The 25,586-nt window shown below is 44.9% G+C and overlaps 1 protein-coding gene across 6 annotated transcripts in view; it reads right to left on the bottom strand.

Annotated features, from left to right (window-relative positions):
* MPND (MPN domain containing) overlaps positions 1–25,586 on the bottom strand; it is a 719,135-nt gene that overhangs the window by 688,045 nt on the left and 5,504 nt on the right. The window lies entirely within an intron of this gene.

Here is a 25,586-nt window from a genome sequence, read left to right on the forward strand (position 1 = left end):
GACACAGGAGGTGGCTAGAGGCTACAGACATGGTACAAGAGGGGGTTGGAATATGTGCACAGGATACGGGAGGCAGTCAGTGGATGTGGAAATGGTACAGGGGGTGGTCAGAGTATGCAGACATATAGGGGGAGCAAACAGAGGGGTGAAGTCCTTATAAGAGCTGTCACAGGAGGGCCCTCACACAGGACACATGGCCGGCAGGGCAGTAAGGTTGGCGCACACAGGGTGATCAGGTTCCTGTTCTTAGGGGAGGTGGGGACCTGATCCCTAGGGCAGATGGGGTCCCTAGGTGAGATGAAGTCCCCGTTCCCAGGGGAGATGGAGTTCCTGTCCCCAGGAGAGAAGGGGGTCCCTGTCCCCAGGAGAGAAGGGGTCCCTGTCCCCAGGAGAGAAGGGGGTCCCTGTCCCAAGGAGAGAAGGGGGTCCCTGTCCTCAGGAGAGAAGGGGGTCCCTGTCCTCAGGGGGGAGAAGGTTTCCCTGTCCTCAGGGGGGGAGAAGGTTTCCCTGTCCTCAGGGGGAGAAGGGGGTCTCTGTCTTGGGGGGAGGGGTTCCTCAGAGGGGGGAGGGGTTCCCTCTCCTGGGGGGGTTGGAAGGGGCTCTTTGTTTTCGGGAAAGATGGAGTGGGATATGGGATGGTCTCACTTACCATGACATGCAGGTCCCTCATTTATGCCCGTCTTGGCTCCCTCCAGCAGCACAGATGGGTGATCAGCATATCCCCAGGGAGCACAGCTACGGCTTGACAATCTGGCAGCAATTGATGGGTACAGTGGCTGTGTTTGATAGCACAGTGGCGGCAATTTATGGGCACAGTGGTTGCGTTTGATGGGCACAGTGAGCCAGCGTTTGCTGGGCACGGTGAGGCGGTGTTTCGCTGGGCACAGTGAGGTGTTTGCTGGGCACAGTGAGGCGGCATTTTTTGGGTGCAGTGAGGCGTTTGCTGGGCACAGTGAGGCATTTTCTGGGCATGGTGAGGTGGCGTTTGTTGGGCACAGTGAGGTGGCGTTTGGGCACAGTGAGGGGCATTTTTTGGGCACAGTGAGGTATTTGCTGGGCACAGTGAGGTGGCGTTTGCTGGGCACAGTGAGGCGGCGATTTCTGGGTGCAGTGAAGTGGCGTTTGCTTGGCGCAGTGAGGTGGCGATTTCTGGGCGCATTGAGGTGGCGTTTGCTTGGCGCAGTGAGGTGGCGTTTGCTTGGCGCAGTGAGGCGGCTAATTCTGGTCGCAGTGAGGCGGCGATTTCTGGTCGCAGTGAGGCGGCGTTTGCTTGGCACAGTGAGGCGGCAAATTCTGGTCGCAGTGAGGTGGCAATTTCTGGTCGTAGTGAGGTGGTGTTTGCTGGGCGCTGTGAGGCGTATTTATTGGCAGAACAATGTACTGTATATGTAGTCAGTGCTATGCACGGGGCCCCGCCCCCTCTCCAAGTTCCGCCCCCCCTCTCTGAGCTCCGCTCTATCTCTCCCTCCCAGCAAGTCTCCGCCCGCTTGAGTCCATAATTTTGGTCGACCACTGAACAAATATCCCACGCATGCGCTAATACAGCTTGAAGCCATAATTTTTCTTGACCAGTGAAGAAAATCTTGGGGTGGACGGGGCTGCTGCTGACGTTCTAAGCATCTGTTCAGCTCCGCCCGCCCACCCGCAAGTCTCCGCCCACTCGAGGCTAGAACGCAGGCATTGTGCCCCAAACGCACACACTGTCCCCAAACGCAGGCATTGTGCCCCAAATGCACACACTGTCCCCAAACGCAGGCATTGTGCCCCAAACGCACACACTGTCCCCAAACGCAGACATTGTGCCCCAAACGCACACACTGTCCCCAAACGCAGGCATTGTGCCCCAAACACACACACTGTCCCCAAACGCAGGCATTGTGCCCCAAATGCACACACTGTCCCCAAACACAGACATTGTGTCCCAAACGCAAACACTGTCCCCAAACACAGGCATTGTGCCCCAAACGCACACACTGTCCCCAAACGCAGACATTGTGCCCCAAACGCAGACATTGTGCCCATATTCTGCTGATTTAATAAATACACTGCATATTCTTCAGATTTAATAAATACACTGCATATTCTTCTGATTTAAAAAATACTATACATATTGGTGATGCCGATGATATAATAAAGCCATCGCCCGCCCGAGTCTATCAATTTTCATCACCAATAAGAATGTGCTTGAGTGCATAATTTTTCTGGGCAGTAAACAAAGATCCCGTGCATGCGCGATTGCTGTTAATAGCAGCTGAAGCCATAATTTTTCTTGACCATAAGCAAAGATCCCGCGCATGCGCGATTGCTGTTAATAGCAGCTGAAGCCATACATTTTCTCAACCATAAACAAACATCCAGCGATTCAGGGGCATGTTAGTGGGGTGGGTGGGGCTGCTGCTGACGTTCTAAGCATCTGTTCAGCTCCGCCCGCCCACCAGCAAGTCTCCGCCCACTTGAGTGTATAATTTTTAACCACCGCTTAAGATTCAGGGGCATGTTAGTGGGGTGGGCGGGGCTGCTGCTGACGTTCTAAGCATCTGTTCAGCTCCGCCCGCCCACCCGCAAGTCTCCGCCCACTTGAGTGTATAATTTTTAACCACCGCTTAAATAAAGATCTTGCGCATGTGCCGTTAATATCACGGACTTGGCGCATGCGCAGTAAAGGCCCGCCGTCAGCTGTTACAGTGACGGAGCCGCACCGGAAGTGACGGGGTGAGGGATTTTCATAAGTCGGAGGAAATTTTACCACACCGGACAGTAAGTTATAGCCCCCCCTTTTCTTGAGAGATGGTTCTCCGTTTAAAGGTTATCCCATATTTATAGATACCCTTGATCTAATTTCAGAGCATTTGTACTCCTGATGATTGGCAAGAGCCATGAAACGTGCGTCGAGTATATATCCAACTGATGCCCAGATCATTTCGACTTACTATGAGCAATTGCTAATGTTTATTGGTTTTAAGAATGGATGAGTGTCTACACATCTGTATTGTTAATGATGTTGTACTGTACTTTGTAAAATGACTGTATATCTAAACAAATGTATTTAAAGAAATGTACCAAAGTAAATTGTGTCCTATATCTTAGTTTGACACTTTTTGTGATATGGTTTGTACTTAATAAATAAATATTTTTCTATTCAGCAACACGCCTCATTTAAAGTCCCATTTCCCTTTTTGAATATTGAGCAGTCAGCAGTAGTGCACCTCAACCCTATATAATGTGGACCTATACCAGTCCTTAAGGATTAGCAGACTGTACCTCACTCAACCCTATATACTCTAGTACGATATACCTTACCAGTCCTTAGAAGGACCTTTGTGCAACTAGTAGGTTGTGATTAGCAGACTGTACCTCAGTCCCTATACTGATAAAGGACTGCTGCAGAATAGGGCAGCAGTCAGCAGTAGTGCACCTCAACCCTATATATTGTGGGCCTATACCAGTCCTTAAGGATTAGCAGACGGTACCTCACTAAACCCTATATACTCTAGTATGCTATACCTTACCAGTCCTTAGAAGGACCTTTGTGGAACTAGTAGGTTGTGATTAGCAGACTGTACCTCAGTCCCTATACTCATAAAGGACTACTGCAGCAGAAGGGCAGCAGTCAAGTATAATATTCTTTCTATATTTGGAAGAAAGAATATTATTACGTGTACAACCCTATTACCATACCAATCCTGAAAAGGACCTTTGTGGACCTAATAGTAACAGCTACTGATTAAACTTACTGTCCCTCACTGCCACACACAGCTTCCTGTCTGTCCCTATTTAAACTGACAAAACACAGGCTGCTGCAACAATAACTTGAATAGCACTCAAAACTATATCCTGTACTACTACACCATACCAGTCCTGAAAAGGACTTTTGTGGACCTAATAGTAACAGCTAATGATTAAACTGGCTGTCCCTCTCTGCAACACACAGCCTCCTATCTGTCCCTCTCTCAGCACTGACAAAAGACAATCTGCTGCAACAATGACTTAAATAGCAGTGCCTCAAACCTATATCCTGAAATACACCTATACCATACCAGTCAAATATACAGAAGACGAACAAAACTCTGGATTGCCGCACTCCGGATTGAGTAAAAAGTAAAAATGCCTTAATTCTTCAAGTAAAAACACTCCATGTTACACGAAAGGGAAACAAACATTTTAGAACAAGATTTCTGACACGTTTCACGCTACGACCAGCGCTTACTCATAGCTAACTTTAGTTCTAAATGAAGAGCAAATATATACCATACAAGTGTGGACACATGATAGTAAAATCAAGAACAAAACCATGACAGCTGGTGGGCCATCATCATGAAGTCTCCACACATGCATTCCACACCCAGTTGTTAAATAATTGAATAAATAAATAATTAAATAATTAAATAGTTAAAGGTGAGTGAAAAATGATGTATAGTGAAGAGATATAATTAAATAGGACAAAACATGAATGTGTAAATGTGTAGATGATGATAATAGTGCTTAAAATCACGTGTAAATATGTAAATAAGAATGCGTTAATGAAAGTGTTGTTTAATGCAACAGTGTTTCAACATATGTGAAAAATAAACCAGAGATGGATAAAGAAAAGAAATAAATATTGAACAATTCAAAATCTGAAAGCGGTGTTGTTTTTTTATATGTTAATTAGCGTATTTAGAAAAATCCGTTAAGAGCGACAGTGATCAGCATTCATCAAATATAACCACGCCAATTGGCCGGTAATATTGAGAGTGACAATGATCTGTGTTCGTCAAACATAAACTCACCAATTAACTGATAATATCTATGTGAGCTGTCAAAAAATAAGTGTAAAAAACCGATGCCCCATACGATTAGTAACATTGCCCAAATAATTAGTAGTCTGCATGTGTGGAAAACCCAGGACTCAGAATAAACCACAGCCGCCAATAGTTTATACAATTGTACATACTCCAGACAATCTCTACAATTGTCGGTTATAAAAATAATAAATACTAACACTTAAATAATGCATCGAATCATGATCATAAATTCATATTAACATTTACCATCCTATTGTCAATACTAAAAAACACATAATACATATAAGATCATTGGCATTTATCCGACTATAAAAAAGAAAAAAGAAACAAAACAAAACAAAACTTAAGATTCCCTCACGGACAATAAAGTAGGCACTGAAACCTCAGTCAAAAGTTAATCCATGAGGCAATAAATGCAATTGAATGAGGGATATGCTCTTTTTGGCCGACCATAACGTAAATATTCCACTATGATTAATCCCATAAACAGGTAAACTAAAAATGAAAAAGGAAAAGAAAAGAAGATAAAGGGGGAGAGACAACCAAAACAGAGACAATCTGAACCCTCAGATGTGTGAACCGACATTATCCTTCACATACGGTGCAAAGGAGAAATGTCCATGATTTGTATAAAAAATATATATATAACATTTTTATAGTTCTCAATAGTGGTTATAGTGTAACAATGATTATGGGTGCAAAGACAGTGTCCACTCTGTATTAAATTGTAATGTATGATCACAGTATAAAGTGTTCACAGTGTATCGCGGCTCACTCACACTTTAATAATACATTTTATGTGTGAGGAGAATGTCCTCACCCTGCGATACTATGTGATGTCCCCTTTCTCCACACTTGTTTGCCATCTCACTGGCTTGCATGCAATACAGTGTATTTGAGCTCGCTTATATATATAGACTACATTGATCGACTATATATACAAAAGAGATGTTTTTAATCTATAATAGTATCAAATATAAGGTGTAGTGTATATGGAGACTCCCCTATATGTGAATTACGATTATGGAGCCTGCATGCTACCAGATATACGATGCAATGTATGTGAGATCACTCACGCATAACCCACATTGATGAATTGTATGTGTAGGGAGAATATCTTTTACCCATAAACCTGCCCAATGTAAAGTATGGTGGATATAAACTCACCTATATGTAAATTATATTTATGGACAGTGTATACAAGGAGGATATCCTCCCTTTGCAATACTATCAAATATAGGGGAACATGTTCCTTTGTCCTGTAGCCATAAATTTCATGCATCTGGATGGTTACATGTGTAAAACTTCATACATCCAGATGAATGATTTTAAAGGTATGTATAATACAAGTGAACCTGTAACTGTTTTGACATCATATATCAATCTCCCAAGAAAAGAAAAGGACTGAAGTTGCAATATCCATACATTAGTAAAGATTTCATGGATTTTATAGAATACTATTAAAATATAGAGTGGAATATCCAATGTCTCAAAAAGTTTTTCAAACAAAATTTAACCCTGTCGGGATCCTGGTTTCTAGAAAAAATATCCAGAAAACCTCACGTTTACAGAGCATGAGGAATCTGTCACCCATACACCCCCACCCCCCCCCCCGCTTGGGGGTCACAACTTTCTCAATGCCCTGTATGAATAAATTTGAAACATCCTTCTGATGTACAGTATTCCAATGTTTGGCCACGTTAGTAGATTTATTCTTTTCTATGTCATATAAATGATCATATAAAGGATCCTTAAGTCTGCGTGTAATGCGTCCCCCATATTGGACATGGCAAAGGTTACAGGTTATAACATAAATCAGATATTTGGTATTGCAGTTTATGAAAGATCTAATGTCAGCAGTTTTATTGTTAACACAAGAAGTTACTTGTGTACCTCTCATAATGTGACCACAATAGGCACAGCCTGCTCTGCCGCATTTAAAATTGCCTGTAAATTTTAACCAATGCTGGTCAGATTGGCTCGTTGTAAATAAACTGGGAGATAGAATGTGCCCTAGTGTGGGTGCTCTACGGGAAACAGTTTTTATGCCTCTAGAAAGAATTTGGTTATATGCAGGATCATTAAATAACACGGGGAGATATTTTGTCACTATTTTTCTTATGTCGGTAAATTCCGAACTATATGATGTAGAAAACACGGGAGTGTTGGTCTCAGTAAAAGAAAATTGACTTTTATTTCTGTTTCTATTTGAAGAATGCCTATTCTGCAACAATGTGTCTCTTGGAATAATGCTGGCTGAGATTAAGGCTTTTTGTATGTTCGCAGATGTATATCCCCTTTCTCTAAATCTATTTGCCATTTCACTAGCTTCCACCTGAAATTTCTCAGGTGTGCTACAAAGACGCCTCAACCTCAAAAATTGTCCATATGGTATCCCCCTAATGGTGTGCCTGGGATGAGCTGAATCTGCTCTCAAAAGTGTATTGCCCGCAGTTGGTTTTCTGTGCAAACTAGTGACAATATTGCCCTCTAAACCAGTCAGATTAACATCTAAGAAATCTATGGTACTTTCTTTCAAAACTCCAGTGAATTGTAAGTTTAAAGTGTTGTCATTGAAATAACTGAGCCATTCCTCCAAGCTGGCATGCTCATCAGACAAAATGAATAGAAGATCATCTATGAAGCGCCCGAAGAATACTGTGTCCTTACGGTGGGGGCTATCATGTCCAAAGACGCGGTACCTCTCCCACTAACCCATGTAAAGGTTGGCTAATGAGGGCGAAAATTTCGCTCCCATGGAGGCCCCGCATCTCTGAAGATAATAGGCACCGTCGAACATGAAAAAATTATGTGTAAGCAGATATTCCAAAGACATTAATATGAACTCTTGGAGTGCCAAAGAAAACTTGCCAGAGATTTGTAAAAAGTGAGCTACTGCCCTCAAACCCAACTGATGTGGAATGCTGGAGTACAAGCTAGTGACATCACAACTAGTCCATCTATGGGAAGAGTGCCACTTCAGGTTTTGTAATTTACTTAGCAAGTGACCAGTGTCCCTAATATATCCAGGTAAATTAAGAACTTGGGGTTGGAGTAGATTATCCACCCACTCTCCCAATCGTTCATTAAGAGAACCTATGCCCGCCACTATCAGTCGGCCCACAAGGGGGTTTAACTCCTTGTGGACTTTAGGCAGATAGTGAAAAACGGGCCTAATGGGATTCTCAGGAATAAAGGAATCTTTATCTTAGAAAGTAGACCGGCCCTTACTGCTTTATTTAACAAATTAGAAAGCTCACATTTAAAGGGGGCAGTGGGGTTAGATCCAAGTAATTGATAGGTATTAGTATCTGATAGTTGGCGCAATGCTTCTGTTTTATAATCCCATGAATTCAGGACCACCACACTGCCTCCCTTATCAGCATTCTTGATAACTATGTTTTTATCAGATGACAATGATTTGAGAGCATTTTTTTCGGCATTTGTTAGATTATTAGAGAATGGTCTATTATGGCAGGTGAGGCGGGTCAAGTAACTCTCCACCATTTTCTGAAATAAATCTAGATCCTTAGGGCCGGTTCACACTGGGGACGATGCGAGGCGACACGACTTGCCTCGCCGCGACCTGCCGCGACCTCAGCGGCGACTTGCAAATGACTTCTGTATAGAAGTCAATGCAAGTCGCCCCGAGGTCGCCCAAAAGTAGTACAGGAACCTTTTTTCTAAGACGGAGCGACTCGAGTCGCTCCTCTTAGAACGGTTCCATTGTACAGAACGGGGGCGACTTGTCAGATCGCGGCACGGCAAGTCGTGTCGCCTCGTGTGGCCCCCTGTGTGAACCGGCCCTTACCCCTCGACTCAATCGGATAAAAGTTTGACCTTGTTTTAAATACCATTTTAAGTGAAGCATCGATTGGATCAGGGGGAAAAGGATCAGATTCCATGGCCAGATCCTGTAAATCTAATAGTGCACAAGTGTCACAAGTGATTCTTCTTTCAACAATATCCTCTCTGTAACGTTGATGACATTTAAGGTTATCTTCTGGTTTTCGTCCGTAACGTGTACTGAGTGTCCTTTGCGGCGTCTGTGTTTCTTGCCACCTCTCCTGACTTTCTTATGGAAGATTTTTTCTTTTTGGTTTGGCTGGATCCACAAGGATTTCCCGGTGATCGGTCTGCAATGGATTTAGTTGGATCTGGAGATTCTATTGGACCTGTAAAGTGATCTGGTGAAGAATCTAATGTTGTATGCGCAAGCGTGTCATCTCCCAGGTCACTGTCATAGTCTGAAAAACTGACTTGTTTGGTTTGATTCCTCCGAAAACGTCCAGGAATGAATCGTGTTTCTTTCCAAACATAGACTTTATTATTTTCATAGTCTGTTTTATCACGGGCCACTCTTAGAACGGTTCCATTGTACAGAACGGGGGCGACTTGTCAGATCGCGGCACGGGCCATTTTTCCTCTTTTACTGTCTATGACCGACTTCTCCATTTTGTCCAATTTACTGTTAAGTCGATTGTCCAGATCTGAAAATTCAGGGTGAGTTTGCATCCTTGCTAAGTCTGTTTGAATTGAGGTTATGTTTGTAACCCCTCTATTTCCTTTTGTTTGGATGAAACTAAAACCTTCATTAAGGTGAAGGAGCAGGTGTCAAGTGCTTCAGTCCATTCTTTTTTTATTTGATCATTAAAGAGTTTTGGAGATATTCCATACCAGTTCTTAAAAGAACTTTTGTGGACCTAATAGCTAGCGATTTGGGTCACTGCAGTCTCTCCCTGCTCCACACAGCAACCTCTCCCTATAGTGACAGTAGAAAGAATGTAAAATGGCCGCCGGATCGGGTCTATTTATAAGTTAGGGGGAATGTCCAAGTGTCCATGTGCTGTAATGTCTCAATTGACTGTCCTGTACCACACTATGGATGTGTCATCATAGGTCAAAGTTTTTTACACAGTTTTTTACACAGTAAAAACGTAAGTCCGCTGGGCGAACAGCGGCAATAGTCCGCCGATCAGGAACATAAGTTTCAAATATAATTTGACTACCTATTATACTTTTGTGAGGCACTGCAGTGGCATGGATGAGCATGAATGGGGATGGCTGGGTACGGCTGAGTTTGGCTGGGTATAGATGGGATGGCTGGGTACGGCTGAGTATGGCTGGGTATGACTGAGCACGATTGAGTATGGCTGAGTCCAGCTGGGTATGGCTACGTACGGCTGGATATGGATGGGTATGGATGGGTATGCTGGGTTTGACTAAGTACGATTGAGTACGGCTGGGTCCGGCAGAGTATGGCTGGGTCCGGCTGAGTACGGCTGGGTCTGGCTGAGTACTGCTGGGTCCGGCTGAGTACGGCTGGGTCCGGCTACTTATGGATGGATGAATGGATTAGTATTGCTGAGGTTGGATGGATGGGAATGCAGAGTATGGATGGTTATGCAGACTATGGATGGGTATGCATAATATGCAGAGTATGGATGGGTATGGATGGGTATGCAGACTATGGATGGGTATGCAGAGTATGGAGAGTATGGATGGGTGAGCATGAATGGATGGATGGATCTGTCACTGAGTAGCGCTGTGGGCACTACATATGCAGCCCACAGCACTGCTGCCACCGATCTCTCCCCTCACACTGGACGGAGAGGGGAGGGAGGAACCAGAAGTCACGCCGTCATTTCACGGAGCGATCATGTGGTAAAGGCCGCGATCAGCAGCCATTCACCATGACCCGTGATGGTCACAGAAGTTCTCGGGTACGCTCCCCAGTGGGTGTGCGAGAGCGTAATTCTGGGAGGACATCACTGTAGACCCTCCCAGCGTTAAGCAACCGCCCTGTAGTAGAGATGGACGAACGTCCGACGGGGCGTTTCGCGAACGCGAACCGCGAAGTTCGCGGCGGGTCCCATTGACTTCAATGGCAGGCGAACTTTGAAAACCTACAGGTCATATTTTCAGCCACAAAATAATTACTAGCTGTGCACACATAGTCCCACCACATGGCCGCTGACATAACACATGTATGAAGTGAATCTGGGATCAACAACTACAAGCATTTTTTTAAATATGTGAAATATTGACAATTCAGGACTCAGGAGAGCATGAAGGCAATGGAGGAGAGGAAAGGTCAGGGTAGGCTATGAAGAGGGTGCAGAAGATGATCACCAGCACCGTGATATAGAACACTGACACCAGCACCGTGATAGAGTGCACTGACACCAGCACAGTGATATAGAGCACTGACACCAGCACCGTGATAGAGTGCACTGACACCAGCACAGTGATATAGAGCACTGACACCAGCACCGTGATATAGAGCACTGACACCAGCACAGTGATAGAGAGCACTGACACCAGCATAGTGATATAGAACACTGACACCAGCACTTTGATATAGAGCACTGACACCAGCACCGTGATAGAGTGCACTGACATCAGCACCGTGATACAGAGCACGGACACCAGCACTGTGATATAGAACACTGACACCAGCACCATGATATAGAGCACTGACACCAGCACAGTGATATAGAGCACTGACACCAGCACTGTGATATAGAACACTGACACCAGCACTGATACCAGCAACTCGCTGCTGGGCACCAAAAATATGACACCACTCAACCTCTTCAAACAGGGGGGTACGGGCATATAGTACGGTGTGCTTTTTTTGTACAAGGAAGTGAGCGAAATCTAGAAAAAAGGTCTGTGTGCTCAATTAAATAAATTGTTTATAGAGATATACATGGTCTACTGGTCACATGTGTTGAATTCCTCCGAGATCCATGCCTCATTCATTTTTATAAATGTGAAGTAGTCAACACTGTCGTGAGCTAGGGGAGTCCGCTTATCGGTCACGATCCCTCCTGCTGCGCTGAACATCCTTTCAGACAGGACACTGGAGGAGGGGCAAGCCAACAGTTCGATTGCAAATTGGGCAAGCTCTGGCCACCCAGTAGTCCAGGGGTTCATCACTCCTCAGAGCGTCCACATCGACCGTTAACCCGATGTAGTCGGACACCTGTCGGTCTAGGTGTTCCCTGATGCTGGTTCCGGATGAGAACTGTCGATGGGTCAGCTGAAAGAATGACCTCATATCAGAAGTCACCAACACATGTTCAAACCTCCCTCTTCTTGCAGGCGCTGTTGGATTGATACCCGCAACTCTTTCTCTGGGAGTGGGAATTGCTCCTCTGCCAGCAAAATCAAAATGCAGTATTTCTCGAAGCAAGGCCTGGAAGTGCTCCATTCTGACAGCCCTCTGTGAGGGTGGTAACATTTCCGCCATTTTGTGTTTGTACCGGGGGTCTAAGTACGTTGCCACCCAGTACTGGTCCTTGACCCTTATGCTTTTTATACGGGGGTCCCTGTTAAAACACTGGAGCATTTGCACTAAACTGGAAGCGGTGTGGTGGCCAGGCACCTGCTCATCATCCAGGATAATGTCGTTCTCCTCGTTCTCCTCTACCCATCTACGCACAACAACAGGGATCCCAGAAAGGCTTAAAGCATGCTCTTCTTGCTCCTCCTCATCTGCCCCGGCACCATCCTCCTCTGACTCCTCTTCAGACTCCTGTTGTTCACTTGTCTCAAATAGAGTAGGCTCCCCTGGGAATTCATCCAGCATTGAGACTTACTCATCTTCCCGCTCCTGCTCCTCCACGGCTTGATCAATGACACGACACAATGCACTCTCCATAAAGAAGGCATAAGGTACCATGTCACTGATGGCGCCATGGCTGCGACTGACCAGTTTGGTGATCTCATCAAATGGCCGCAGAAGTCTGCATGCGTCGCGCATGAGCAGCCACTGGCGCGGTGAAAAAAAAAAACCAGGTCCCCAGAACCTGTTCTGCCGCAGAGTTCATACAGATAGACGTTAACTGCACGTTTCTGCTGGAGCAGCCTATCAAGCATATAGAAGGTTGAGTTCCATCACATCATGCAATCGCAAACAAGACGTCTGACCGGCAGATTGTGTCGCCGCTGAATGTCAGCAAGGCGAGCCATGGCCGTGTAAGATCTTCTGAAATGGGCTGAGATTTTCCTTGCCTGCTGCAAAATATCCTGGACCCCAGGGTATTTGACAACAATTCGCTGCATGACCAAGTTTAAAACGTGTGCCATGCAATTTTGCCCTGTTTCAATGCACTAAGCAAATTGGCACCGTTGTCACACACCACTTTACCAACTGTCAAATTGAGCGGTGTTAGCCACTGATCTGCCTGTGAACGCAAAGCTGAAAGGAGTGACGGGCCAGTGTGGCTCTTGGCTTCCAGGCACAACAGACGCAGCACAACATGGCAACATCTCACCTGGCATGTCGAATAGGTTCTTGGGATCTTGGGCGGCGCAGCAGAAGAGACGCTAGCAGCGGAAAAGAAGTAGTCAGCCGAGGAGGAGAGGGAGGAGGATGGAGTAGGAGGAGGAGGAGAAGAGCCAGGCCTGCATGCAATCCGTGGCGGTAAAACCAAATCTACACAGGTGCCATGGGTTACATGCTTGACGGCCGTCAGAAGGTTCACCCAGTGGGCAGTAAAAGTGATATACCTTCCCTGCCCGTGTTTGCTAGACCACGTGTCTGTGGTCAGATGTATCTTGGCACCGACACTGTGTGCCAGAGATACATTCACTTGCCGCTGAACATGGCTATAGCTCTGGGATGCCCTTTTGTGAGAAATACTTCCTTCCTGGGACCTTCCATTGTGGTGTTCCAATGGCCACAAATTTTCAAAAGGCCTCCGAGTCCACCAATTTATATATTGCAGTAGTTGGCAGGCTATCAGTCCTGACAAGCCAGCCGTCAACCGTTGGGCAAGAGGGTTATCTGGCGCCATCATTTTTTTATGCTCAAACATTTGGCCCACGGAAGCCTGCCTTTTTCCAGATAAATGTGAGGACGGCATGATGGAAGGTGGAGTGGAGGACAATTGTGAGGAGAGAGGAGAAGGAGAAGTAGAAGACGAGGCTGGAAGGTGAGAGCCTGGAGTGTGGCTTTGTGTGTTCCGTTGTTCCCACTGGGCTCGGTGATGGCAGATCATGTGCCTTCTTAAGGCGGTCGCCCCTAGGTGAGTGTTGGGCTTACTGTGACTTATGCGTTGACTGCAAAGATTGCAGATGGCTACACTATTGTCATTAGTGGACACGTTAAAAAAAGCCCACACTGCGGAGCCATGTGCCAGCATCCTGGGAGCGGCAGATGTGACCGTACATGGTTGATGCCTCGCTCCTGAAACATTCGCAGTCTGCTTTGTCCCTCCTGTGCAATCTAAGTTCTTCCTGCTTCTCCTCCCTATCTGCTGGTCCATATCTCCCTCTGAACTCCCCTCCTCTTCCTCTCTTGTGGGCACCCACGTGGCATCACTAGGCACATCATCATCGACGTCACCTTCCCCACCAATATAATTAGAGATCTCGGAGTAGGCAGCAACAGCGGGTACCAACCTCCTCCTTGGACTGATCTGGGTACTGTCGTCAGACTGCTGAGTGGCGGTTGTTCCTACCTCCTCTTCCTGATCCAATGCCTAGAGTGGCTGTGCATCGGAAAAGTCTTGATATGGATTGGAAAATAATTACTGTGACTCAAGCGGAAGCTACAGTATATGGTGGTGGTGGTGTTGGTGGTAGTGTCTTTGGGGATGCACATAGCAGAGACTGAAGAAGAGGGTGCAGATCGAGAGGATGAGGAGGGTGCAGAAGAGTAAGGCTGACTGAGCCACTCAACCAAGTCTGGTGCGTCCTTTGACGTAATCACATGCACCTTCTGCAATTTGCCACTTTGGCTCAAGTCTGTTGCTCCTGTCCTACCCCTACCACCCCTGCGGAAGGGCCTGCCTCTTCCTCTGCCTGTCATTTTTTAAATGACCCTGTGACAAAAGTCTCTAGAGAAGTGCAGTATGTATGTGGAAGAAGGTATATAACACCCCGCTTCATTCAATATGTCGTTTTTGGGGGCCACTGGTCTATCACACCAGTTATAATACTTTTTTTTGGATTGCATTTGTCACTCAGCAGTCAAGTATAATATTCTTTCTATATTTGGAATAAAGTATATACGTGTACAACCCTATATACTGTACTACTATACCATACCAGTCCTTAAAAGGACCTTTGTGGACCTAATAGTAACAGCTAGTGATTAAACTGACTGTCCCTGCTGCACACAGCATCCTGTCCCTCTCTGCACTGACAAAAGACAGGCTGCTGCAACAATCACTAGCACAGCAGTGCACTCAACCCTATATCCTATACTATACCTATACCATACCAGTCCTTAAAAGGACTTTTGTAGACCTAATAGCTAGCAATTTGTGTCACTGCAGTCTCTCCCTGCTCCACACAGCAACCTCTCTATATATCTCCCTATAATGACACAAGAAAGAATGTAAAATGGCCGCCAGATCAGGTCTATTTATAAGTTAGGGGGAATGTCCAATTGTCCATGAGCTGAAATGTCTCCATTGGCTGTCCTGTACCCCATGATGGATGTGTCATCATGGGTCAAAGTTCTTTCACACTGTAAACACATAAGTCCGCCGGGCGAACAGCGGCAATAGTCCGCCGAACGGACGAATCGCGAACCGGCCCCCGGGCGAACAGTTCGGCCATCCCTACCCTGTAGCCGTCATTCGACTAAGGGTCAGTTGCCAAGTGGTTAAACACATCTAAAAATGTAGGTTCTGAAGGCTTTGCTGTTACACCTGTGCTACTATGCAGTTTGAAGGCAGGTATTTCTATGCTCAGACTTGGGAAATTTGATGTTTCCTTTGTAGTGCAACTATCTTGACCCAGTTGCTGTGTTGAAGAATCATCATGAACACCAGTGAAAATCTTTTGGGCTCTTAAGGCTTTACACTTGGAACAGTCCGCAGGTCCTCTCTTTCAGTGTCTTTTAAATCCAGATCAGATCTTTCAGTTTTAGCAGTCATTGCTTCTTTAGCTTCCTTAGCTCTTTAGCCTCTTTAGTTTTCTCTTTTGTAGACCGGCTACCTTGTGAAAAGGAGTCACCAGATTCTTGAGAACCATGATCTGCAGTCCCTTGTCCCTCCTTTTTTCTCGTCATGATGTAGGCTTGACTAGCCCTCTCTAGATCTCTCGTCTACAATCTATATCTGTGGTTTAAGGTTTGTGGCCTTCAAAAATAAGCAGGCATGCATACAGAGCAGACAAAGCAGGGAGTCCAAAGGCCAAACAATCAAATACACATATAGCCAAATAGCCAGCATTTTTATAGCCAGTTTTAGCTAGTTAAGCAGCTAAGCAAAAAAAAAAAGTGCCAGATATTGTTATGGCCAAGCATAAGCAGCTAGAGCAGTAGTAGTCTCAGATACAGGTGGTTATAGACACAGACCACAAACATAAGCACAAGCTTGAATTACGGACATGCAGTCAGGGGAGGCAGGTGAGGCAGACCCATGAACATGAAAAAAATGGAGCTTTGAGGGTCATAGCTCGGAGACCTGGGGTCACAGAGACCCTGAATTAGGTAGCCAAAGTCATACCCCACCACAGGTCAATTTGGGGCACCTAGAACCTATGGCGCAGCCTGTCAGAAGGTGCATACAGCACAGCCAGTTTAACTACAAGCTGGCACATGCCGGTTGCAGCAGACTGAGAGGATGAGCTCACAGTGCCTTTGATTCCTGTCAGAGGCACTGAGCTCAATGGACAGCTTGGAACCTTGGTCCAATGGTAAAGCATCATTGTTCCAAACTGTCCAATAAAAATTCTGCAGTGGAGGCTCTCCTCTCACTGCAGTGTCATTAAAGGGGGCATGTTTCTAAAAGACACATGCAACCTTCCAGCCCAGCCCTCTTAACTACAAGGAAGTTTATGGTTATAAGGTTTACCCATAATTCCATGTTTTTCTCGCACAGTTAAAGCGGTTCTTCACCCTAAAGGGGAAGTTCCGGTAATCTGATCCCCCCCCCCCTCCGGTGCCACAATCGGCACCTTTCAGGCTTGAGGGGGGTGCAGTTACCTGGATAATCCAGGTATCTGCACCCACTTCCGGGCAGACCGCCGCAGACCCCCGCAGACGCCCCGCCCCCCCATTGTGTTCTGGGAAACACACAGTTCCCAGAAACACCGCGGGGGACCATAAGAGACGCGCAGTGCGACTCGCGCATGCGCAGTAGGGAACCGGGCAGTGAAGCTGTAATGCTTCACTTCCCGATTCCCTGACAGAGGATGGCGGCAGGGGCAGCAGCGAGACGAGCGATCGCTCGTCATCTGCCGCCGACATCGCTGGACCCTGGGACAGGTAAGTGTGATTTTATTAAAAGTCAGCAGCTGCAATATTAGTAGCTGCTGGCTTTTAATATTTTTATTTTAGGTGCAGAACCGCTTTAAGAGGGAGAATCTGCTTCTGCTTAAAAAGTATTTTTTAAATCAAGCTAAATAATAGATTACTATGCTATACTGTATGTTAGCACATAATAATTTATTACTTATCTATTTACTGTGAAATTACAAGTTTGAAGTTATAACTTCAAACTTCAGTAATTTGTCCATTGAGCCACCTGCTTGAGTACAGTTTTTGAAAATATAGTAAATTATTTTAAAAACAATATATAATAATTATTTGTATATTACTTACTTATGGTAATTAACCAACCACTCAGGCCAATTCTGAAACTTCTCTCCTAGATGTAAAAATCATAATTTTTTTGCTAGAAAATTACTCAGAACCCCCAAACATTATAATATATATATATATATATATATATATATATATATATATATATATATATATATATATATATATATATATATATATATATATATATATATATATATATATAGCACCTTGCGAAAGTATTCAGCCCCCTTGAACTTTTCAACCTTTTGCCACATTTCAGGCTTCAAACATAAAGATATAAAATTAAAATTTTTTGTGAAGAATCACCAACAAGTGGGACACAATTGTGAAGTGGAACGAAATCTATTCGATATTTTAAACTTTTTTAGTAAATAAAAAACTGAAAAGTGGTGCGTGCAAAATTATTCGGCCCCTTTACTTTCAGTGCAGCAAACTCACTCCAGAAGTTCAGCGAGGATCTCTGAATGATCCAATGTTGTCCTAAATGACTGATGGTGATAAATAGAATCCACCTGTGTGTAATCAAGTCTCTGTATAAATGCACCTGCTCTGTGATAGTCTCAGCGTTCTGTTAAAAGCGCAGAGAGCATCATGAAGACCAAGGAACACACCAGGCAGGTCCGTAATACTGTTGTGGAGAAGTTTAAAGCCGGATTTGGATACAAAAAGATTTCCCAAGCTTTAAACATCCCAAGGAGCACTGTGCAAGCGATCATTTTGAAATGGAAGGAGTATCAGACCACTGCAAATCTACCAAGACCTGGCCGTCCCTCTAAACTTTCAGCTCAGACAAGGAGAAGACTGATCAGAGATGCAGCCAAGAGGCCCATGATCACTCTGGATGAACTTGCGGAGAACTACAGCTGAGGTGGGAGAGTCTGTCCATAGGACAACAATCAGTCCTACACTGCACAAATCTGGCCTTTATGGAAGAGTGGCAAGAAGAAAGCCATTTCTCAAAGATATCCATAAAAAGTCTCGTCTAAAGTTTGCCACAAGCTACCTGGGAGACACACCAAACATGTGGAAGAAGGTGCTCTGGTCAGATGAAACCAAAATCGAACCTTTTGCCCACAATGCAAAACGATATGTTTGGCATAAAAGCAACACAGCTCATCACCCTCAACACACCATCCCCACTGTCAAACATGGTGGTGGCAGCATCATGGTTTGGGCCTGCTTTTCTTCAGCAGGGACAGGGAAGATGGTTAAAATTGAGGGGAAGATGGATGCAGCCAAAAACAGGACCATTCTGGATGAAAACCTGTTGGAGTCTGCAAAAGACCTGAAACTGGGACGGAGATTTATTTTCCAACAAGACAATGATCCCAAACATACAGCAAAATCTACAAAGGAATGGTTCACAAATAAACGTATCCAGGTGTTAGAATGGCCAAGTCAAAGTCCAGACCTGAATCCAATCGAGAATCTGAGGAAAGAGCTGAAAACGGCTGTTCACAAAGCGGAGAGTCCAAAGGCCAAACAATCAAATACACATATAGCCAAATAGCCAGCATTTTTATAGCCAGTTTTAGCTAGTTAAGCAGCTAAGCAAAAAAAAAAGTGCCAGATATTGTTATGGCCAAGCATAAGCAGCTAGAGCAGTAGTCTCAGATACAGGTGGTTATAGACACAGACCACAAACATAAGCACAAGCTTGAATTACGGACATGCAGTCAGGGGAGGCAGGTGAGGCAGACCCATGAACATGAAAAAAAAATGGAGCTTTGAGGGTCATAGCTCGGAGACCTGGGGTCACAGAGACCCTGAATTAGGTAGCCAAAGTCATACCCCACCACAGGTCAATTTGGGGCACCTAGCACCTATGGCGCAGCCTGTCAGAAGGTGCATACAGCACAGCCAGTTTAAATACAAGCTGGCACATGCCGGTTGCAGCAGACTGAGAGGATGAGCTCACAGTGCCTTTGATTCCTGTCAGAGGCATTGAGCTCAATGGACAGCTTGGAACCTTGGTCCAATGGTAAAGCATCATTGTTCCAAACTGTCCAATAAAAATGCTGCAGTGGAGGCTCTCCTCTCACTGCAGTGTCATTAAAGGGGGCATGTTTCTAAAAGACACATGCAACCTTCCAGCCCAGCCCTCTTAACTACAAGGAAGTTTATGGTTATAAGGTTTACCCATAATTCCATGTTTTTCTCGCACAGTTAAAGCGGTTCTTCACCCTAAAGGGGAAGTTCCGGTAATCTGATCCCTCCCCCCCTCCGGTGCCACAATCGGCACCTTTCAGGCTTGAGGGGGGTGCAGTTACCTGGATAATCCAGGTATCTGCACCCTCTTACGGGCAGACCGCCGCAGACCTCCGCAGACGCCCCGCCCCCCCATTGTGTTCTGGGAAACACACAGTTCCCAGAGACACAGCGGGGGACCATAAGAGACGCGCAGTGCGACTCGCGCATGCGCAGTAGGGAACCGGGCAGTGAAGCTGTAATGCTTCACTTCCCAATTCCCTGACAGAGGATGGCGGCAGGGGCAGCAGCGAGACGAGCGATTGCTCGTCATCTGCCGCCGACATCGCTGGACCCTGGGACAGGTAAGTGTGATTTTATTAAAAGTCAGCAGCTGCTCTTCATCCAACCTCACTGAGCTCGAGCTGTTTTGCAAGGAAGAATGGGCAAGAATTTCAGTCTCTCGATGTGCAAAACTGACAGAGACATACCCCAAGCGACTTGCAGCTGTAATCGCAGCAAAAGGTGGCTCTACAAAGTATTAACGCAAGGGGGCTGAATAATTTTGCACGCCCCACTTTTCATTTTTTTATTAGTTAAAAAAGTTTCAAAAATCCAATAGATCTTGTTCCACTTCACAATTGTGTCCCACTTGTTGGTGATTCTTCACAAAAAATAAAAATTTTATATCTTTATGTTTGAAGTCTGAAATGTGGCAAAAGGTTGAAAAGTTCAAGGGGGCCGAATACTTTCGCAAGGCACTATATGCAACTTTTTATATCACATGGTAAAGTTAGCCTGAATTTTTTTGTATAATGTGAAAGATGATGTTACGCAGAGTGAATATGTCACACTTTAAAATTGCGCATGCTTGTAAAATGGCACCAAACTCCAGTACTTAACAGTCTCCATAGGCGATGCTTTAAAAAATTTTACAGGTTACATGTTTAGAGTTACAGATGAGGTCTAGTACTAGAATTAATGCTCTCGCTCTAACGTTCGCGATCATTTGTTAAATGAGTCTAACTAGTAGAACTGCAATCGCCCACATAATGAGAATCAAATGTGTAACTTGTTAATATGTAACCTGTGTGTATCTCGCTCTGATACTAGCCAGTGCCTCACCAGCCACTGACCTCACCGCACGTCCGTGGCCTGCATGAATAGCAGTGGCGATAGAAGCAACAATAATAACAGCAGCAGCAAAAGTATTAACTGGCATTTAGCATCCACAAGTATTCACATTCTATGCAGTCCAATCAGTTGTACACAGGGCAAACAGTAATATACTTTCGTACTGTGTAACCTCAGACTGATAAGAGTCCTCCAAAGTCCAGGGCTCTCAAAAGCAACTAAATATCCACAGTGCCACAGCCGTTCAGTGGTTCAGAGGTTCATAGTAGCTTTACACGTCAGGGCTTGAAGACTTTTTAGCATGCAGAACTGCAAGACTCTTGGCCACACTATATTGGCCCCCCTAGATTGGACCCGCCTGCAGCCAAGGCTACAAGCTTAGAGGCTACCAAGGCCGTCTCAATCCCGATCCCAGTCAGACCATCCTGTCCACGCGGGCTGGCTGCACTCACGAACAGTGGGAGGAAAGATGAAGGCTAAAAACTGAAGGCTACAGGCAGGGCTGAAGGAGCTTGAGAGCTGGAATGAGCGCATGGACAAGTTGGGCTGGGCTGATTGTTCACGGGATGAGAGGAGCCAGAGCTCACACACTTTCTCACACCAGAGCCACTGTATTTCTTGTTAATCAGCTAATCTAGAAAAACTAGCAAGTGTGCCCATTTGTGAAAGGGCAATTTTTTTGAGTCAGTGCTGTTTGTTGATTTTGTGCATTTAGAATTATTCTGAACAGAGTAGGGAATGGGGGTGAGCCAATAGTAGACACACGTAACATGCAAATAAGTGCAAACAGTACCAATTAATTCAAGCGATTTTAAGAAATGTCTTAAACAGAAGCCTCAAAAAGTTTAAAATGTCCTTGAAACATGTCCTTATCAATGGTATGTGTCCTAGTGTCTCTGGTGACAATTATATACAGCCACATATTGGTAGATGGGGTGTAGAAGCTGGACACTAGCACTGACCACTGCTGGCCACGCTGTCCATCCTTCACACATCTTTATAGCTGGGTACATACTATGCTCCACCTATAACTCTTGTACCATAGAGTGGCAGAGGATAGGCAGGACCAGGTGTAGAATTTGTTGCTGAGGGCATCTGTTGCCTCCAGGGTGTGCACAACAATGTGGAGCTGCGTGTGCTGGTCCTCTTTTATCTACATATTCTGTTTCAACCTTTGTGCCATCCCCTTGCTTGATGCACGGTTTGGGGTGTCCTGAATATGAGGGTGACAACTGGCCAGTGTCCTGAATGTGGAGATGACAACTGTTGGGTGTCCTAAATGTGGGGGTGACAACAGGCTTCCACTTCCCAAGCACATATACAGTTCAATATTATGGAGCCACTTATACCAATCTACATCCAGCTGTTTAAGGCTTGTTGGCCATCATCGGTACAGTGCATGGAAACAATGACTTCCATGAAAGTATAATCCGACAGGTTATGCTGAAGTGGGCTAAAAGGAACCAACAAGAAAAAACAACTAAAATTAAACTAATGAGAAGTACGGCAGAGCATTCTTAGAACAGAAAGGTATTTTTGTCTCAGATTTTTCTCTGCTCATAGTAAAATCGCTTCCGCGATCACCATCAGCCTTTGCCACCTTGTGCCCCCCTGGTGGTTGATATAGGAGAATGCTGTGACATTGTTTGACCGTTGCTTTGGGTTTAAAAGTATTGAAAATAGCTTGATTTGAATTATCTTGTGTTTGACAAGATTTTTGCTAGAGAGGGGGGCCACACCCACAGTCACTGACAGATTCTGTTGAACTCTCCATCACCATGCCCTAGCATCAGTTGTTATGAAAAAGGAGATTTGACTTATGCAACTGCTAACACTGGTTGAGAGTCTGTGTTCCCACCACTAGGTCAATCCCAACCAGAAGGAAATTTTGGAATAGTCTAGTGTGAAGTTGGGCCTTCATCATTGCTGGGATTACAGAAATCATCAACCCCATTATTTTCCTGAAGGTTGTCTTTCATGAGTGTTAAAGGGCATGAGTATCTCAACTTATTTTTCATGGCTATTTATATGTCTTTGAATAGTATAAGATCACACATAGCAGCTCACAAGATTCTAATACAGTAGCTGACAGCACCTTAACACACTCCATTTAAGTACCAGTTTCCTTTATAGGCAAGCACGGCACTATTAAAAAAACGGCTACTTGGAGACTGCTTTGTAGAGTTGCTTCCGAGTCTGCAAAAAAAGAGCAGGTCATGCAAATATGGAATTACTCATAGCCCTCGTACACACAGAAAAGGTCCGATTGCATTATATTGTTGGAAAATCTGATCGTGTGTGGGCTCTACTGGCCTTTTTCCGTCAGAATATCCAACGGCAACAATTTAAGAGCAGGATCTCAAATTTTCCGACAACAAAATCCGATCGGACAAAGTGCCACGCATGCTCAGATCAAAGTACGAGAGCAAAGCTATTGGTTACTAGGCTGAACGTAGTCCCGTCGTAACGAACAAACGTCATCACGTTCTGAACAATCGGTTTTTCCGACAACTTTGTCCGATCGTGTGTATGCAACACCATTTTCGGACAAAATCCATCGGAAAATATCGGATTTTGTCGTTGGAATTTCCAACTGTGTGTACAAGGGCTAAGAGCTCATTTACACTTGCTTCGGCTTCAACACACATTAATGGCTAGTTTACACTTGCTTCAAAATAAGGCTTCGGACAGGCTTTATTAAAGCTCTCTGAATGCTAGTCAAAGCTCCTGTCACTAAATAAAATGGTTAGCTTACAGTCTTGTTTACAACTTGCTTTTGCTTTGCTTTGGCTTTGCTTCAAAAATTATATACCATGTAGCGTTAGTGGTGCTTCAAAGCGCCTTCAAAGCCTCCATAGAAGAAGTCTATGGCAAAGCTCGCTTGAAGCCCCATCGAAGCCTCACTGAAGCCTGATCAAAGCACCAAGGAAAAGCAAGGTATAAACAGGACTGTAAGCTAATCATTTTATTTAGTGACAGGAGCTTTGACTGGCGTTGAGAGAGCTTTAACAAAGCTTGTCCGAAGCCATGTTTTGAAGCAAGTGTAAACTAGCCTTTAATGACTTCTGAAAACACCTTCATAAAAATGTAAGACCTTGATGACAGTCAAAATGACAGCCCCTTGAATTACAAATGGATAACTCCTTTCAGCCCATTTATTGCAAATAATGGGTTTCATGGGATACTTATGGGTATGTAGAGGTACGCATCCATTAAGTCCAACTTTGACATAAAAGACTCTGGAGAGAGAACTCTTGGGGAGAAGGTGGACTCCATCCAGAACCTTTTGCATTTGACAGTTTTGTCCACTGTCTTCAGATTTTATATTGGGGTGTACAGTATTTCCCTGAGGGCTTTATCCTCAGCAATACATTGAATAAAATCCTTCTCCCTATTGTTTGGGGAACAATAGACAGACAACATTTTCTGCTAGGAGCTAATCGAAGAGAGACACAAGTGCTCCTACCTTTCCCTGGTCCAGAAGCAGAGCAATGATCATAAACCTTGGGGGCACTTGTGTAAACGTTATCCAATACCCAGAATCAGACTGAGGATGAAAAGGGATCTTGGATATTTCTTGCCACTATGAAAAGAAGGCCAGCTTCACTGGCTGGCGCAAGAAGACATCACTCTTGCTCATGCGCAAGGAGGCCGTCATTCGAGCACACAGGGATAGGGCTGACTGTTGTAAGCTGAGCTGCGCATATGCAGCTCAGTTTACATGCAAAGGAAAGCTGAAAGCAGGCAGCTATGTTTATTTTATTGTAAAGGGAAGGGGGTGTTGTAACTGCAGGTGAAAGTAAGAAATTCTGAAACAAACAAGTGGCTGGCAATTACACGACAGAACAAATTGTGTCAAAATACATATAAAACAACAATTGTCACGCTAAATAAATAGTGATATAAACATGTGAGATGAAATAAAGTGACAATAATCAGTCCATAGGACTTCCATATAAGTCCATATAGGAATAAATGTGACAAATTGTTGCAAAATAGTTGTCCAAAGATAGTGAATGACCGTACACCCAAGTGCGCCTTCCACCATATTAGTACAATATGTACCCTTACCAGATAGCTAGACTCCACGTTATAGGAGTCTAATCACACATGGAATCACACATCATGAAGGATCCATCCACTGGAGGTAGAGAAGGATAGTGTCACAGACACTGGTGCCGATTGGTCACTCAAAAAGAAGATTAATGTAGTCACCCCTAAAAAAATGGGGGGGGGGGGGGTGGCAGATATATCCACTCATATAAACTTCCCAATCATCAACTTAGAGACATAGAGCCTTGTTTACATGTATCAAGGGGTTCCTCATACTTAAGGTGGGCTTTTAGGCAGAGCCACAGCCAAGAGATACCAAGTGCCTCCTGTGGAAAGGATTGCTGGTGCAGGTATCCCCGCCGGTTCAAACTTTTATTTTCTTGCAGAAGTTTTTGTTGCATGTCTCTTCTGCATTAACCACTTATGGACCACCCCTCGCAGTTTTACGGCGGCTGTTTGAAGGAGGCTATCGTTGTTAAGGCAGCAGCTAGCTGCCATAACCCTGGTATCCCCTTCTTCAGCGGGCGGTCCGCTACAAGATAAAAGTGGTCTCTGCGGCAGATTCGTCACGAGATCACTTTTATCGGTGGCAGGAGAGGGGCCCCCTCCAGCCACGATCCTGTTCCCTCCGCCGCTTACTGGAGCCGTCGGCAGAGGCAGAGGCAATTGCGTCTTGTCTCCTGCTTGGTATGGAGACGAGTGAAAGGAACCCCCCCCCCCCCGTCTCCATACAATTGCTGGGACAGAAGCGACGTCAAAACGTCCCTTCCGCTCACAGCTTTTAGAGGGTCATTTTTTTTTAAATGATTTTTTTAAATTACATTTTTTTTTTTTTTTTTTTTTTTTTTGTATTGCATTTT

The sequence above is a fragment of the Lithobates pipiens genome, unplaced genomic scaffold, assembly GCF_037356315.1.
Source record: "Lithobates pipiens isolate NorthernLeopardFrog02 unplaced genomic scaffold, aLitPip1_a1.2 Scaffold_13, whole genome shotgun sequence".
NCBI classification, from domain to species: Eukaryota; Metazoa; Chordata; class Amphibia; order Anura; family Ranidae; genus Lithobates; species Lithobates pipiens.